This window comes from Euwallacea fornicatus, chromosome 2, assembly GCF_040115645.1.
Source record: "Euwallacea fornicatus isolate EFF26 chromosome 2, ASM4011564v1, whole genome shotgun sequence".
NCBI lineage: Eukaryota > Metazoa > Arthropoda > Insecta > Coleoptera > Curculionidae > Euwallacea > Euwallacea fornicatus.
This window is the reverse complement of record NC_089542.1, coordinates 6,327,772-6,342,456: the sequence shown is the minus strand read 5'-3', so window position 1 is coordinate 6,342,456 and position 14,685 is coordinate 6,327,772. Positions and strand designations below refer to the sequence as shown.

Sequence of the window (14,685 nt, the reverse complement as noted above, 5' to 3'; positions counted from 1 at the left end):
TCTCGAGAGCCACGTTTTGAGTTCAGAGTCTTTTGAAGGTTTTGATGACGTTGTTGTGTGGGTATTCGAGTGCAGGGGCGAAATTTTAGTAAAGGGCTATATTGCGTGGTGAGCCGCTGACGGTTTAAACCTAGAAATATTAATGCCTTGTTCAGTTCAAAACGGAGAGTTTTCTGTAGAAAAAATAAAACACTACCAAAGCCTTTTTGCACATGCAGTGGTGTAGAACTTTTCATTTCAATAATATGACGTGTTTCACATTTCTTTTCTTTTACATTTTTTTTATCCGTCTACTCCGTGTGAGACACGCCACCGGTTAGAAATAGATTCTACAGATTACTAGAACAAAATGTGCTCTCTTCAGCAATTTGAAGCACGTGATATAAGATCTGAGTAGCTCTTAAAATGCAAATTCTCAGGATAAGTCATGTATGAATTCAAATTATTTAAAAGATCTTAGAAATGATTTTTGTGACATCATCCTTATGAGCAGCAACGCCTCTGAGTTTTATGAGATTTCAGTAGAAAAATCCTCATTTTTCTTTACCGTAAAATATACTCATTCTAGTAATTTCACACGTAATAGGGTCGAGGGTTCTATTTCAATCATTTTCAATTTCTCGTATGTCTATCTATTTGAGGAAATATTATTGTCTTCCATTCACCTTAATCATGTTTTTAGCACATTTCCATCGTCTGCGAACTTTTTGTGTGACATGTCACTGGTTAATATGAGATTTTAAAGAAAAACAAGGTGAAATCGTTTCAGGAAATCAAAGTGCAGAGCCGTAGGATTATTGGTTTTGAAGATACAATTTGTCAAAACGAGTCATGTGTGGGCCCAAGTTAATGAAAATGTTGGAAAAGAAGTTGTCATTTAGCGGTCTATCACAGGAAACACTCATATTTCTTTATGAGTTTGATGAAAAAAAAAACATTAAACAAAAACTGTTCTTTCGAGTAGTTCAAAATACAAATATATAGGATGACTCGTTTCGGAGATATCATTTTTCGAAATAAGTTTTATGTGAGTCAAAAAGAAGCCTTTCCACAAGAAATTAGTTTTTACAGATTTTTTATTTTCTAAATAATTAAGATACGCTTGTTATGATTGCTAAAACGTTTTTTTTTATTAATTTAATTTTTGTTTAGACTCGAAATCGAAAAAAATACGTGTAGGCAATTAGCGTTAACCTTTTTTAAAATCGATTTCTATGTATGTTTAGAATTAGTCTAGAGGGTAGTCAGGCATCCTTTTTACTAACGTTAATTAGCACCCATGTTAACTATTCACGAAAGATATTTTCTCATTTCTTTCTCGATTGTTACGTTTCCCGTAATTGTTCTATCAGGTAGTTTTCGATATCAATAAACCTTGATTGAAGCACTGCAGGTTGTTGGGCAATTTGCTCCAAATAGTGTCTCTCAGACTGTGAACTCCGAATGCCACATGGCGATATATCCATAAAACTGATAGTCATATGGCCATATATCCATAAAAGTGATAGCCATATGGCTTTGCAGCTCATGCCTATCAATTTTATAAAGAATATTAAACCGTTTCTTTAAAAGCAAAATCCCGCTTAAAGGGTGGTAGACACAAAAGCAGCAACAACTTACTTAACAGCTGCAAGATTGGAAGTCAACATTGGTAATGTTAGTTTATTGGAATCCTCAAACAGGTATCTTAAGTTTCCTGTGTGATTTGACAAATTATCATTCGAAGTAAAAGCGCTTTTACCCACTGTGCCGCGAATTATTTCCTTTTGCTTACTAAGGAAATTGTAGACATCGACTATTGTATTGCAGCTTTTGGGAGTTTCTTAGAAAAATCTAACAATGATAGATGAGTTAATACTCGATTACAATATTAAATAAATAAGTTGAAAATTTTTATAACTTCCAAAACAGAAGGTATTTTGCGAAAGGCATGCAAGCCCATCACTCACAGGGTTGTGTCATATTTTTCCAATATCATTGAGTAAATTTTAAACTTTTATCATTCATGTCGGCAGTATCGTTCAGAGGTAAGAAATTACGGGAATCCAGAAAATCATTTTTAGTGCTGGTGGTATTAGATACAGCAAACGCTCGATAACGTAAACATGCGATAGTGGAAATGTTGCGTTAATGTCAACACAAAATTCGTACTATACGATCAAGCGAAACGCGCGATAATGTAAACAATGTGCACGCTTGATGACGCAAACAATATGTATACTAGGTGACGTAAACAATTCTCGGCGACACGTAAAATAAAGCCAATGATAATAATAGGAAAAGCAAAAAATCGGCGCTTATTCAAAATATTTAATATCTCTCTTGATTTTGAGTGTTTAAATATCGCTTGCAATATATTCCTGAAATGGTTCCACAAGCGCTTTTTCTCTGATGTATGACAGTGAATGTGTAATTACAAATATTCTACATATTGATCAATTCATAATTTGAGGATTATTATTTTCTATATAAAAAAATCCTAAAAAACAGAAGCTTCCAATGAAAGCGTTGCTACTAATAAATAATGCACCAAGTCCACTAACTGAGGAGAAGGACTAGTAAATTTTTGTTATGTACATTCAGCCCAACGTAGCTCCATTAATTCAATTCATGAGCCAGAACGTAATAATATTCACCAAACTATACTAAGGAAAATTTCTACTTTTGTCTGTCTCGTCAAAAAATCCAGAAAACATATCTGAGTCTTTGAAGCAGGTTACATTACGAGAATCTGTTTTAAATTTCCATATGGCCTAGAATGCAGTTAGTCCGCAAACTATTCAAAAATGTTGAAACAGTCTCTATGACACTAATCATCAAGATAAAGATAATGTTCCCTTAAGCATAATTAGGGAACAATTGCGACCCAATGCCCATGTTCTTCTCAGTGCGCCGTTAAATGTTCTTGATTTATTGAAAATGGTGTATATCAACAGTGTTTGCACTCCACTTGATATTAATTTATGGAATGAAGGTAAACAGATGAATGATAAGGAGGAAGATATGGACAGTGAGGACGATAAGGACGGTCCCATTGAATTCAGAAGAGCAGTGACTGTCGCACAAGTTTTCATTAAGGTTTAAATAGAGATGATACATGGATATTTTAGTTCTTCTTAAATTGTGGATGCAGGAATTGAAATACAGTATCAAGCGTCTATTTACGCAGACTAAAATTGCAAATCATTTTTCTTCCAATTAAAAAATACTTGTAACTATTAGAATATTTGTTTATTTTATTTCATACAATACGAGTTTCTAACTTGTAATAAATTCAGTAAATCAAAGACAGTTTTTTTTGGAAATATGTTCGGATACGTCGATTAATATTTTAAATTGCGTTATTTTTAATATAAGAAAATTTTATACAACTTCTCCCAAATTTGAGATATAACGTCATCGACTATAATTTTAAACGACAATCATAATTTTTATGACTCCCTTTAAAGACTATGTCAAGTTACACATGCGTACAAAATGCCATATTTTTCTACAGTTTACAAATGGTATATCAAAAGGCATTTGTTTATAATTTTTTATAAAACTAGGTTGACGTCTTCCAACAATGATAAACAAGTAAGAAGAGCAGCATCGTATTCCAGTTTTATTGACCGAGGATATTTATTAGTTTATCGTTTTGTGAAGATCATCGTTTGTTAAAAAACCGACCAAAATGCCATACTTAACTGAAGCTCACAGGATTGAAATTTTAATAATTATTGGATACAGAGATAGGACAGGAATACAAAATAAAATTATTCATTTATTCAGAGGGAAGTATCCTGATTTACAACTCATATCGCCAAGAACCGTAAGTAAGATTGAAAAACTGTTTCGGGGAAATGGGCATTTAAGAAAAACAATCATCGTTAGAGTGCGCTCAATGAAGAGGTCAAAAAGTAATGTACTTTTTTCTGTTCAAGAAAACTCCACTAAGTAGATAGCTAGGGAACTCGAAATTATCGAGTCTTCGGTGGCAAGAATTCTTTAAGCCCAAAAATTTCATCCTGATAAAATAATAATCCTCCGAGAACTCATCGAAGATGATCCGGATAGAAGACTCCAGTTTTGCGAACAAATGATGGATCTACTCGATAGAAATGTTCTATACATAGAAAACGTCCTAGTTCCTGATGAATCGACGTTTATATTAAATGATCAAGTAAATCGTAAAAATTTGTCGTTATTGGACAGGAAACAACCAACACTAGATGAGGGAAGGCCACATTCGAGATCTAGAAAAAGTCAATGTTTGCGCAAGGATTGTTGGTGATTGAATAATAGGACAAATTTGCTTCGAAGGAATTCTCAATAGAACGGAATATTTGGAATTCCTGCAGGAAGAACTAGTTTTGAATTTGGTTACTTTGTTTCCTGATTAGGATGAAGTCGATGTCCCGAATAGAAACATTTGGTTTCGACAAGGCATCCTCGTTGTACAAGGTTTGTCCGTGAGTATCAGGATTATGTATTTCTAATTAGATGAATTAGAAAAAGAGGACCCTTTGAATGGCCACCTAGATCTCCGGATTTAACACCTATAGACTATTTTTTATAGGGGTACTTGAAAAGCAAAGTGTTAAAGATCAAACCGGAAAACATTGAGGAGTTGCAAGAACGAACAAAACAGGATTGTAGGCTTCTGTTTTGTTCGTTCTTGCAACTCCCTTGCAATTTCCGCCAAAGTAATTAGAAATGTTCAAATCGAGCTTCAGTTCCGTTTAGGGTATTGTCAGTTAGTAAATGGAGAACATTTTGAGCATTTATTGAAGAATGATTATTGAGTTGAATTAGATTTCTTCACTTTTGGAATTAGTTGGTGTTTGTTAAATATCTTTTAAACGACAAATAATAAAAATTTGGCATTCCGTACCCATACGTAACTTGGCATACCCTTTAAAAATAATCATAAAAAAATAAGGATTGTTATCAAAAAAAAATAGTTGATGATGTCATATCTCCAATGTGCGACACGCTGTATAAAATTTTTGTACATCAATAAGAGCGCAATTTAAAATACTAAAAAACGTGTACGAGCATATTTCAGAAGAAAAAAATTCCTTTGCTTTAATTAATATATTCCAAGTTAGAGACCCAATCTGTATATGTATTAAACGTTTATTTAATTAATCGTTTATTGCTCTTTATAAACTAATTATTAATTTATTATCAAATAAATTTTTAGTTTATTACTGTTTATTATTTTTTAATATGACCAATCAAATTTACATCATACAAGTTGCTGCTTCCATTATCTGTCCCATACGTAACGAACTGGGTGAAAATTTTGTGTTTGTGGATGATAACGCCCGACCATAATACGCAAGAAGTATTTAGGATACATTTAAAGCAAGATACATCAGTAGAATGAATTGGCACCCAACTTGCCTGATATGAATCCTATTGAAAGCATATGAAATTTTATTGCTACAGCCATTCACAATCGTATCAGCCCATCTTAGGCTGCAGATGAGTTATTTGTAGTGGCGGTGGAGGAATGGAATAATATTTCACAAAAGACTATTAACCACTTGATAATTGGAATCCACAGACGTGTCAATATATTATTGGAACGTGCAAAAGGCCATACCGACTATTAGTCAGTGTATGACATGTTGCCGTCCTTTTTTTTATTCAAAACATTTCCTCGGCAAAATCATACTTTTGTTAGTTATTAATTTTCTAAGTATTCCAGTTTGTGGAAAATTCTCCTATCACAATAACAGAAGCAGAAAACATTACACTTTTATAAATATTATGTTTTTCTAACAAAAAATTTGTTTAACAAGACTGATGGAGATCCAAGACTTTTCATGTTGTGTGTATTTAATTCACATTCTCTAATGGAAGCATTTTGATAATGTGAACGATAATTTCTTCAATTAGTTCACATTATCGACCCTCTGTTCTATTACTGAAATTGCAAGGGAACCTAGAAATATTAGGTCTATGAATATATCCGTCGACAAAAATTGAAGATCTTTATTATGATATTTTATATAATTGTAACGATATGAAAATACCCATTTGAAAAAAGTTTTTCTCCAAAGTGAATTATCATGTGTACGTAGGGCGTTCCAAATTTCAATGACGGAAGTTCCACCATATATTCTCGTTTACAAATCAATAGCATGACAATTTATCTGAAATCTATTTTTCTAACAATCAAAAGCAACTGAAAGGATTTTCAGATTTAATGACCTATCCAAGGGGAAATACCAATACGTGATGATTTTTCTTTTGTTACAGGCATCGCAATTTATGTGAACGAACATTAAATATCCATAAGTATAAGTTTTCCAAAATTTCATTTTACTAATGAACAAAAAATGTTTCTGAGGTAAACATGACGAAAAGGTGAATTAATGCGATACAATGTTTTTTTGTTTTTTTTTTTTGTAGGGGTTAATGTGCTCTTTCCTAGGGCTTTGTAGTTGTCTGTTCCTTGCAAAAAAATCGCATCGTCAGGTAATTTATTCTGGTCCTCAACCGATCCAAATAGAAAGCTTTGCATTGCTGGAAACTTCGGGAGTTATCGTGGCAGAAATCTGTGTCTGCCCTAAATTATGTATCGTATCACGTCTCCGCATTTACAGGATACAAATCGATACCCGGACCGAGTCGTTCTCTATTTGCATGTTGACGTGGGCCAATTTACATTGAAGGTTCTTAGCTGTAAGCGTGCTTTTCCCGACTTTTTCCGAATTAAAGTGAAAGCTCTAAAGAAACGTCCAATCCATTTCCATTCCGATCCGTAAATCATGGTTTTACGAGCCCTCCGAACCGTTTGACTTGTCCGTTTATAAGAGGTTTGATTGGCGATGTGGTTATTTAGTTTGCCTGCGGAATTCTGAAAAGGGGATTTTAAATGCCATTCCGAGAAAATTAATTTCTTCGATAATTTGGCAAAAACGTTGACCAGTTTTTATGTTTTTAATTTAATTTGAAAGTGCATTTCGCAGCTCGTAATACAGGCAGAAGAGCTTTTATAACTTATATTACTTCGAAATTAGCACGAAAAGCTTCTAGAAAGTTACGTACTTGACACTTAGCTGAAGATCAGTTTCGGGTTTTAGTTCGTCAGAAATCGAAAAACATAGGCCTTTTGAGGTCTGTTTAAAATAGTATAAATTACGATTTTAAGATCACTTGAAGCAAGAAAAAACTCGAGAGTTTAGGTATTAATTTTCTATTTTTCTAAGTCTAGAAAATACAGATATTCCCGGGCCAACTCCACTCAGCCAGTGGCACTAAATTTTTTCTTAAGATTAATTATCAATATTTGAAAATATTACTTTAAGGTCACCTGACAATGTGTGAGCAAGAGAACCTTCACTCAGTACAAGAGCGAAAACCTGTGGATGTATGCAGCTCACACTGATTTACATTGCTCGTAGTTTTAAGGATTGTAAATCGGCATTGGCAACACCGATCTATCGCGTGCTTTAAAATGTGCATTTAAAAATAATAATCGGGCATAAAGCGCTGTTGCCAGTTCAATAGAGAAATATTTACTGCTATTTAATCAGGCGTATTCAATAGGCAATGAATTAATTTCTGGCGGACTTTGCTTAATGGTTTTCCCTGTCTTAGAGAAATATATAATAATGCTGATTTTGATGTTAACCAGCGTTAATGTTCAAAAAGTAAGTTAAAGCTGGTTTTTAACTCTAAAAACCAACGGAATCTGATTAAAGACTTTTTTATCGTTACGTGGAAGCGAATTGATTCAATTTACTGAGTGTTTCCAACAAGTACAATGCGGTTTTGTATCCTGAAATCACCTAAGTGTAAATTACAGTAGTTGCGCGATGCTGGAAAATTTACAATCTTACAGAAAGTACCATTCACCGTATTGCTAAGAATATTGCGTAATTTCTTTACAATATGGCGAATGACATTTATCTCGAACATTAGTTTTACAAATATTTTTACACGCATTTCTACATTTTATTTCAGTAAAAATTTTCCCCCAGGCAAAAGTGAAAAATTACTTACCCAATTTCGATATGCCTATATCGCACCCTCAAAGCATTATTCACGTTCTGAATTGAATTTTTTTTTGCTTCAATTTAACATTATTAAACGAACAGATTTGTTTGCTATATCGAGTGCATTATCTGAAAAAGTGTTATTAGTATTCGTCTAAAAGCGAAACAAGCAAATACCCGTCCGTTAATAAATAATAATGCTTGCATGGCCTTTCCACGCAATTAAAATATTTCATTATGCCATTATTTGTCCCGAGGCAATTTGTGCTTCTCTATCAGAGCAACAACTGCAAATAGATAAAAAATACAAACCAATCATCATTTGGCCTAATTATTATTAGCCGAGCACTGTGATAATTATTATTACCGGGATTACACATATTAAGAGTATTTACATTTGTAGTCTTGAAAACAAATCACAACTCTGGCAAAAAATTTATTTCATAATTTCATGAGTAAATCAATTTTCTATGCATGGCGAGTTATGTATTTCTAAGGGTCAATATTGCACCGGGAATTAGCAGCCTTTGCTAAGATTTTCTTTCTTTGGCCATATTCAGTTTTGATCTTTGTTCCATTGAGAAACTGAGCACTAAAGCCGGCCAAACACGTCCGGGCTATTTCCCAGTTATTTCGACCATATAAACAGGCATTAGATAAGTCGGGTCCCGGCCAAATATTATACCCGGAGTATAATAACCACTTCGAGGTTGAAAAGCATAAGCGGATTATGTGTTTTGTATTCGGGAGCCATTGAATTAAATCGGAGAAAAGTCAAAAATATAAACAACGTCTGGGAAAGGCTTTCCACAATAAATGGCCGAACAATACGGACAAGGTAGATCCAGGGCCCCGCCGCAAAACAAGGTTATGGATAGTCCGGGCTAGAGATAGGATCAGATACATTACCGTGGCTTGTTTGTGGTTTGAGAGGGGCTAAAGCATCTTTTGGCCCCGCGATAAAGGGGCCGCGATCGATGCGAATTAATTTCTATGGGGATTCTTTGATGCCGAGATTGCCTGATTAGTCGGGAGAATTGAGGCTTCGCTATAGATGGCCTTTTTGGTATTCCTTTCAGTTTGTTAGTTGATCTTGGAGATTTAATCAAATGACAAACAATTTGCGGGTGCTCAATTTGGAGGGAGTTTTGTCAATGGCGGTTAAGAATTTGATCGAAAAACGGGTGTGAGATCACTGCAATCGCTAACAAGGAGTAATAAAGGGGGATTTAGTATTTTTATATAGTTTAAGAAACGACTTTCTTTATTGCGCCGAGTCTCTCCATTAGCTTGGTAATTTAAAAATTGCGTTGTACAATTAAATGCCCATTAAGAGGGGGAAACATAAAACTTGGTAATGATTTACTTGAAAAGGATTCATAAATTGCCACTGGAACGTCTGAAAATGCGTTTCCATTAAGTTTCTTGTGAACAGTTTGTCGAATTGATAAACTGTTCGTTGGCACCTACATGTAGGATGACAAATTTATTCAAACGACTATCACTCGTTTGCCGACAAAATTTCAATAATACGAATCACAAAATGTTGATAGTTACAAATCCTTTAGAACACCATAAACCAATAAAACGGACATCCGAAACTCTGCATTGGAGATGGAAAACTCCCCAAGGACCTCCCTTCACATCCTTTTCAAATACAACTTTTCAGTGTATTTCTGTGTCATTTTAGAAACTCTCTTCTCGTGAGGTTCGTTTCTAACAGTAATAAAACTGAATTATGCATTACCCGTAAAAGAAAGTTGTTGTTGCTTCGCATGAAGCTCTCTTTGTTGCCTCACTTCCAATCTTGCAATACCTTCCTGGTAGGGAAAAACTGCTTCCTTAATATGGTTTACCGCGAAAATCTAAACTATTTATACCTTGGCAAATATTCCTATACACACGGTTATGGAAACTTAAAACAATACCCCCATCTCGGAGCTTTGTGTAGACCGCCAGTTTAGACAAACTTCTTAAAACTTCTGTTTACGTATGGAATTGTCTTGCTCGCTCAGTTATCTGCTGGTTTCGAATTATTTCGTACAACTTCTTCTAAAGGAGTATGCAAATTAGTTCCTTTACCGGTTAAAAGTTTGGAATATAATATTGTTCCATTACATTAAATAAAGAGATTTGAGGCAAGTTTCGCCCGGAATAATAAATCCCCGGTTTAGAACGAATGTAAAGTATCTGCATAAGCGGGCTTTGAGTTAAGTTTTATTCGAGTTTCAGCGTTTTATTAGTACAAGTTTCGAATAGTATGAAGCACAAAATAACGCGAGATAAAAATTGAAACTTTGGTGACTCTCTGATATCTTTAATCACTGTCGTCCTCAGTAGCGACAAACTCCAGTGTAACTTAGTTTCATTAAACTAAAGTTTCGCTAAACTTCCTTAACTTAATAATACACATTTCCCGATATTTTGTATATTACATAGAAGTTTTGTTAAATTAGATTTAAGAATTCGCGTCCCGGATCACTTTAAAATTCCCCGAGCAAATAAAAGCAAACTTTGGGATTCTGAACGAGATGTCCTAATCAATCTTATTTTACAATCTGGACAAATCTGTTCCAATTTGTCTCCTCGTAACGTAGTTTACTAGGTTTTGTTCGCTGCAGCTTGACAGCAAGCGATGCTATCGATCCAGATGTATGTATCTGGAAAGTAATAAAATTTTTATTAGAAAAATCTATGTTCGAGATTTTATATCCTCTGCAGCCATTGCTCAAAGATATTCAAATATACTGCCTCTGAACTGGTACTTAGAGTGGCGTTCGTGACCGTTTTTGTTTATACGCTTTTACACTAATAAAGGGAAACTCATTACAAAATAAGCATGCAGCTCAACAACGTATAATGGAGAGCCTGAAACCTCCTATTTCTTGTTGGAAGTGGATGACTGGCTATTTTCTGCTAATTGTAGACGTCAACCCTCTGGTAAAACTAAATCAATCTGCATAATCACGAAATGGATAAGATCATTGTTGGGTTTGCTGACGTGCTATTTACATCAATTGCGTTTACATGAGGCCCTTAGATCGATATCGTTTCGAGGGCAACATCTCCTCAGCGATGCTAATTGTTAATTTTCGCCGGAAACAGAATATTTAATTTTCCCTCTCCTTGAGCCAAGCTAAATATTTAATTCCTAATTCCCAGCCATTTAATTTATACGCAAGGAAATGTGGATTTTGTTTAAATTTTAAATGGGTCTTTGAAGTTTGCCTGCCATCTGTTTACTTTCATCTCGCTCAGCGAGATATTTCCAGCCTTCAAAACATCCACTTCCAATTTCTTTTATTCCTTATTCTTGGGAATTACATATCTCGCGAATAAGCATTCTTCCAGCCGGAAGGAATTTCATTTCTTTATACAAGTTTACAATACGTGTTTCGGATATGTATTGCGCCCTTGGAATTGGAGGTTTAAAGAGAGGAGTTGTTGGAATTGGTCTATTTGATCATGTTGAGTCGATTGTTAGAAATAAAAGATATAAATATCGAGCTCTTAAATGTTTAAAGGGGTTCCTAGATTGCGAATAGGAATATTTTATGTTATATGTTACCAAAAGGAGTTAGAGTTAAAAGAATACGGAATGGGTTTTTTTCGAAAGTACCTTATCATCGGAAAAGTCTAAGGATATTTTTATGAACAGATTGAAGTTCTTACGAAATTAATTATAAAATGGAGTTACGCGTTCATAGTGCTAGAAAGTATATATTTGATATGTAACTAAACGAAACTCTTGTTGGTAGATATCTAAATTGTACTGATTTATTAACATGTTGTAAATGTTACTGAAAACGCTCTTCTTTTAACTTAACTTTTAACCAAAAAATACTAAGGTCCAATTCAAAGTGTGGCCTCCGCGGTTATTAATTAGAGCCTTAATTCTAATGTCGTCCATACTCAAGATGATGTTGTTGGTTTCCACTTGTGGTATCCTTCTCCATTCTTCCTACAGTAGCTCTCGCAATCGGAAGGCACCGTGAATGTCGGCCATATGTGGCGTAACTATTCTTTAAAGCATGTCTCAGACATACTCGATTGCATTCAGATCTGGCCATTGTGCAGGTCACCGCAATGCGACGATTCCTTTGTTAGTCAACCAGTCTATTGCAATGTCGCCGACACGTGGACGACTATTATCATGTAAGAAACGAAAGTTTTGGCTTACAGTGCCAGCACGTGGTGAGACTGTAAAGTCAAAAATGACAACGATGTACTGTTGAACTATTAGAAGTCGATTTGGAAAAACGAGGTCGGTTATGCCGTCAATCATCATTCCTGCCCGTACCATCATTTTACCACCTCTATACCAGGTCTACCGGTATGAAATGAGCGCTATTTTCTGAAAATAAAACACCAATTTTAACAAGGAAAGAAAAAAAAATTATTCAAAATATTGCGTAATGTAAGAAATTGCTTTCCACACGTTTTGACCACCTTTCTGGCAATTCATGGATACCACGTCAACAGAAATGTGCCTCTTTGACATCAAACCAATTAGACACCCAATTTTCTACTTCTTCGTAGAAATCGAAGTGCTGCTCAGCCAATACGTGTCCGATCGATGAAAACAAATGGTAGTCCGAAGGAGCGAAGTCTGGTGAATACGACGGATGGGGTAGCAACTCCCAGCCAAGTGTTTTGATGGTATCCTGAACCGGTGTTGCTTTGTGTGCAGGTGCGTTGTCATGGAGCAAAATTACCTTCCCATGTCTTCTGGCCCATTCTGATCGTTTTTCGATCAATGCATTGTTTAAATTAATCAATTGTTGTCGATAGCGAACAGTATTAACGGTTTCACCAGGTTTTAAAAGCTCGAGGTGCACCACACCTTTCTGATCCCACCAAACACACAGCATTGCCTTCTTGCCGAATCGATCAGGTTTTGCAGTCGATGTTGATGGTTTTCCCGAATCAACCCATGATTTTTTCCGTTTAGGATTTTGAAAATAAATCCATTTTTCATCTCCAGTAACAATTCGATGCAAAACTGATTTTCTTTCGTGTCTTTGAAGCAAAATTTCACAGGTGTTTTTTCGGTTCTCCATCTGTCTTTTATTCAATTCATGCGGCACCTGTTTTCCACACTTTTGGATCATTCCCATAGCTTTTAAACGATCAGAAATTGTTTGTTGTGCAACATTTAACATTTCTGCCATTTGCTTTGGACTTGAAGTGTCATCTTCATCCAATATTGATTGCAACTCGGCAACTCTTCAAACTTTTTTGGTGGTCTGCCACGTTCTTCATTTTGCACATCAAAATTGTTATTTCTGAATCGTTGAAATCATCTTTTGCATGTTGCTTCTGGCAAAGCACAATCACCATGTGCCCCGACAAGCATTCGATGCGACTCTGCAGCACTTTTCTTCAAATGAAAGCAAAAAATTAATGCTTTTCGCAAATCATCATTTTGTGGTACAAAAGTCGACATTTTTGGCACAATGAAATAATATATTTTTATTTATTCAAGGACTTGATTTGTACTAAATATGTTTGTCAGTTTGCATACCAACCAAGCAAACAAAAAGAAAGGTTTGTTTACAACAAATGACCTATATCGAGACATTTGTATCCTGACGCTCACTTCATACCGGTATACCTGGTATGAATAAACTTTCTGGGCATGTCGTTAACTTTCAACATTTCCAGATCGTTTTTACACTGTGATTCTATGAGATTCTGCTCATAATCCGAATCTGGAGTCGTTAAGGGGTAATGAACCTGTAGCCCAACCACTTCTATTCCATTTCGATATCGAAAAGTTCATACAAACGTAGGCCCTGTAATGTTTTATTTTGATGATACAGGGTGTCAAACTTCATTACATATTGAACATATATGAAAATCATTACATATTAGAAAAAAATCCTAAATATCAAGAAGACGTAAAATAATGTGACTAAAAATTGGTGACAGTTTGTAATTTAATACAAATAAATGTTTTAAGTTAGAAATTGGTCTTTTTCTTTTGGTAATGGAGTGTACAGGATTGGCGAAAGAAATTTAAGAAAAGTCAAACAAGAAAAACACTTTATTAAAATTACACTTAAACAAATGGCATGCGCATTTTTTTAGGAAAAAAACATTTAACAAGAAGTAACACGAAATTTAAAATAGTTACTTAAATGAATTCCGTATCTGTTAGATTCCTTCTTCTCCAGTGTTAACTAGAGTTCTATAAACGAAAAATTCCATATGCCCTCCAAAGAAAGAAAATGAACGGATTTAAATTCGGTGAACGGGATGGTTATGACTGTGCATAATGCGGGAGAAATATAAAAGTTTTTAAAAAGTAAATGACTCATAAATAACAATAATAACCCTAAATAACACTGCCAAGTTTCAACAAAATCGACTAAAGGAATATTAAGGAATATTAAAATTTTTGCGAAAAAACTATTTAAAAAAATGTTTGACAGCCTGTATCTTGAATACGAAGCATTACCGGACCTATGTTTGTATAAACTTTTCGTTTTAGGATCGCTCGAAGCATTACTCTTATAAGTTTATTCACGTACATACAAAACATCCTGTATAAAATATTCCTTGAATTAATTTATCGAATATCGAGGGCGAACCACAATCATCTATTAACCCATCTGTACTCACTTATCTCCTCATCAGCAGTCAGCTTAACTCAATAATGTTTAATGGTGACCCTGTACTTGTGATATATTAT

The 14,685-nt window shown here is 34.7% G+C and overlaps 1 protein-coding gene and 1 long non-coding RNA gene across 2 annotated transcripts in view; one reads left to right on the top strand and one right to left on the bottom strand.

Moving 5' to 3' along the window:
* The window catches only part of LOC136345739 (uncharacterized), a 31,161-nt gene extending 22,912 nt beyond the window's left edge, over positions 1 to 8,249 (bottom strand). Inside the window, exons 1-2 of the long non-coding RNA XR_010733202.1 lie at positions 8,169 to 8,249; positions 7,999 to 8,120 (exon numbers count right to left, since the gene is read on the bottom strand). This is a non-coding gene — a long non-coding RNA (uncharacterized lncRNA). The remainder of the gene's footprint in view (positions 1 to 7,998; positions 8,121 to 8,168) is intronic.
* The window catches only part of LOC136345731 (chaoptin), a 64,780-nt gene that overhangs the window by 32,506 nt on the left and 17,589 nt on the right, over positions 1 to 14,685 (top strand). The window lies entirely within an intron of this gene.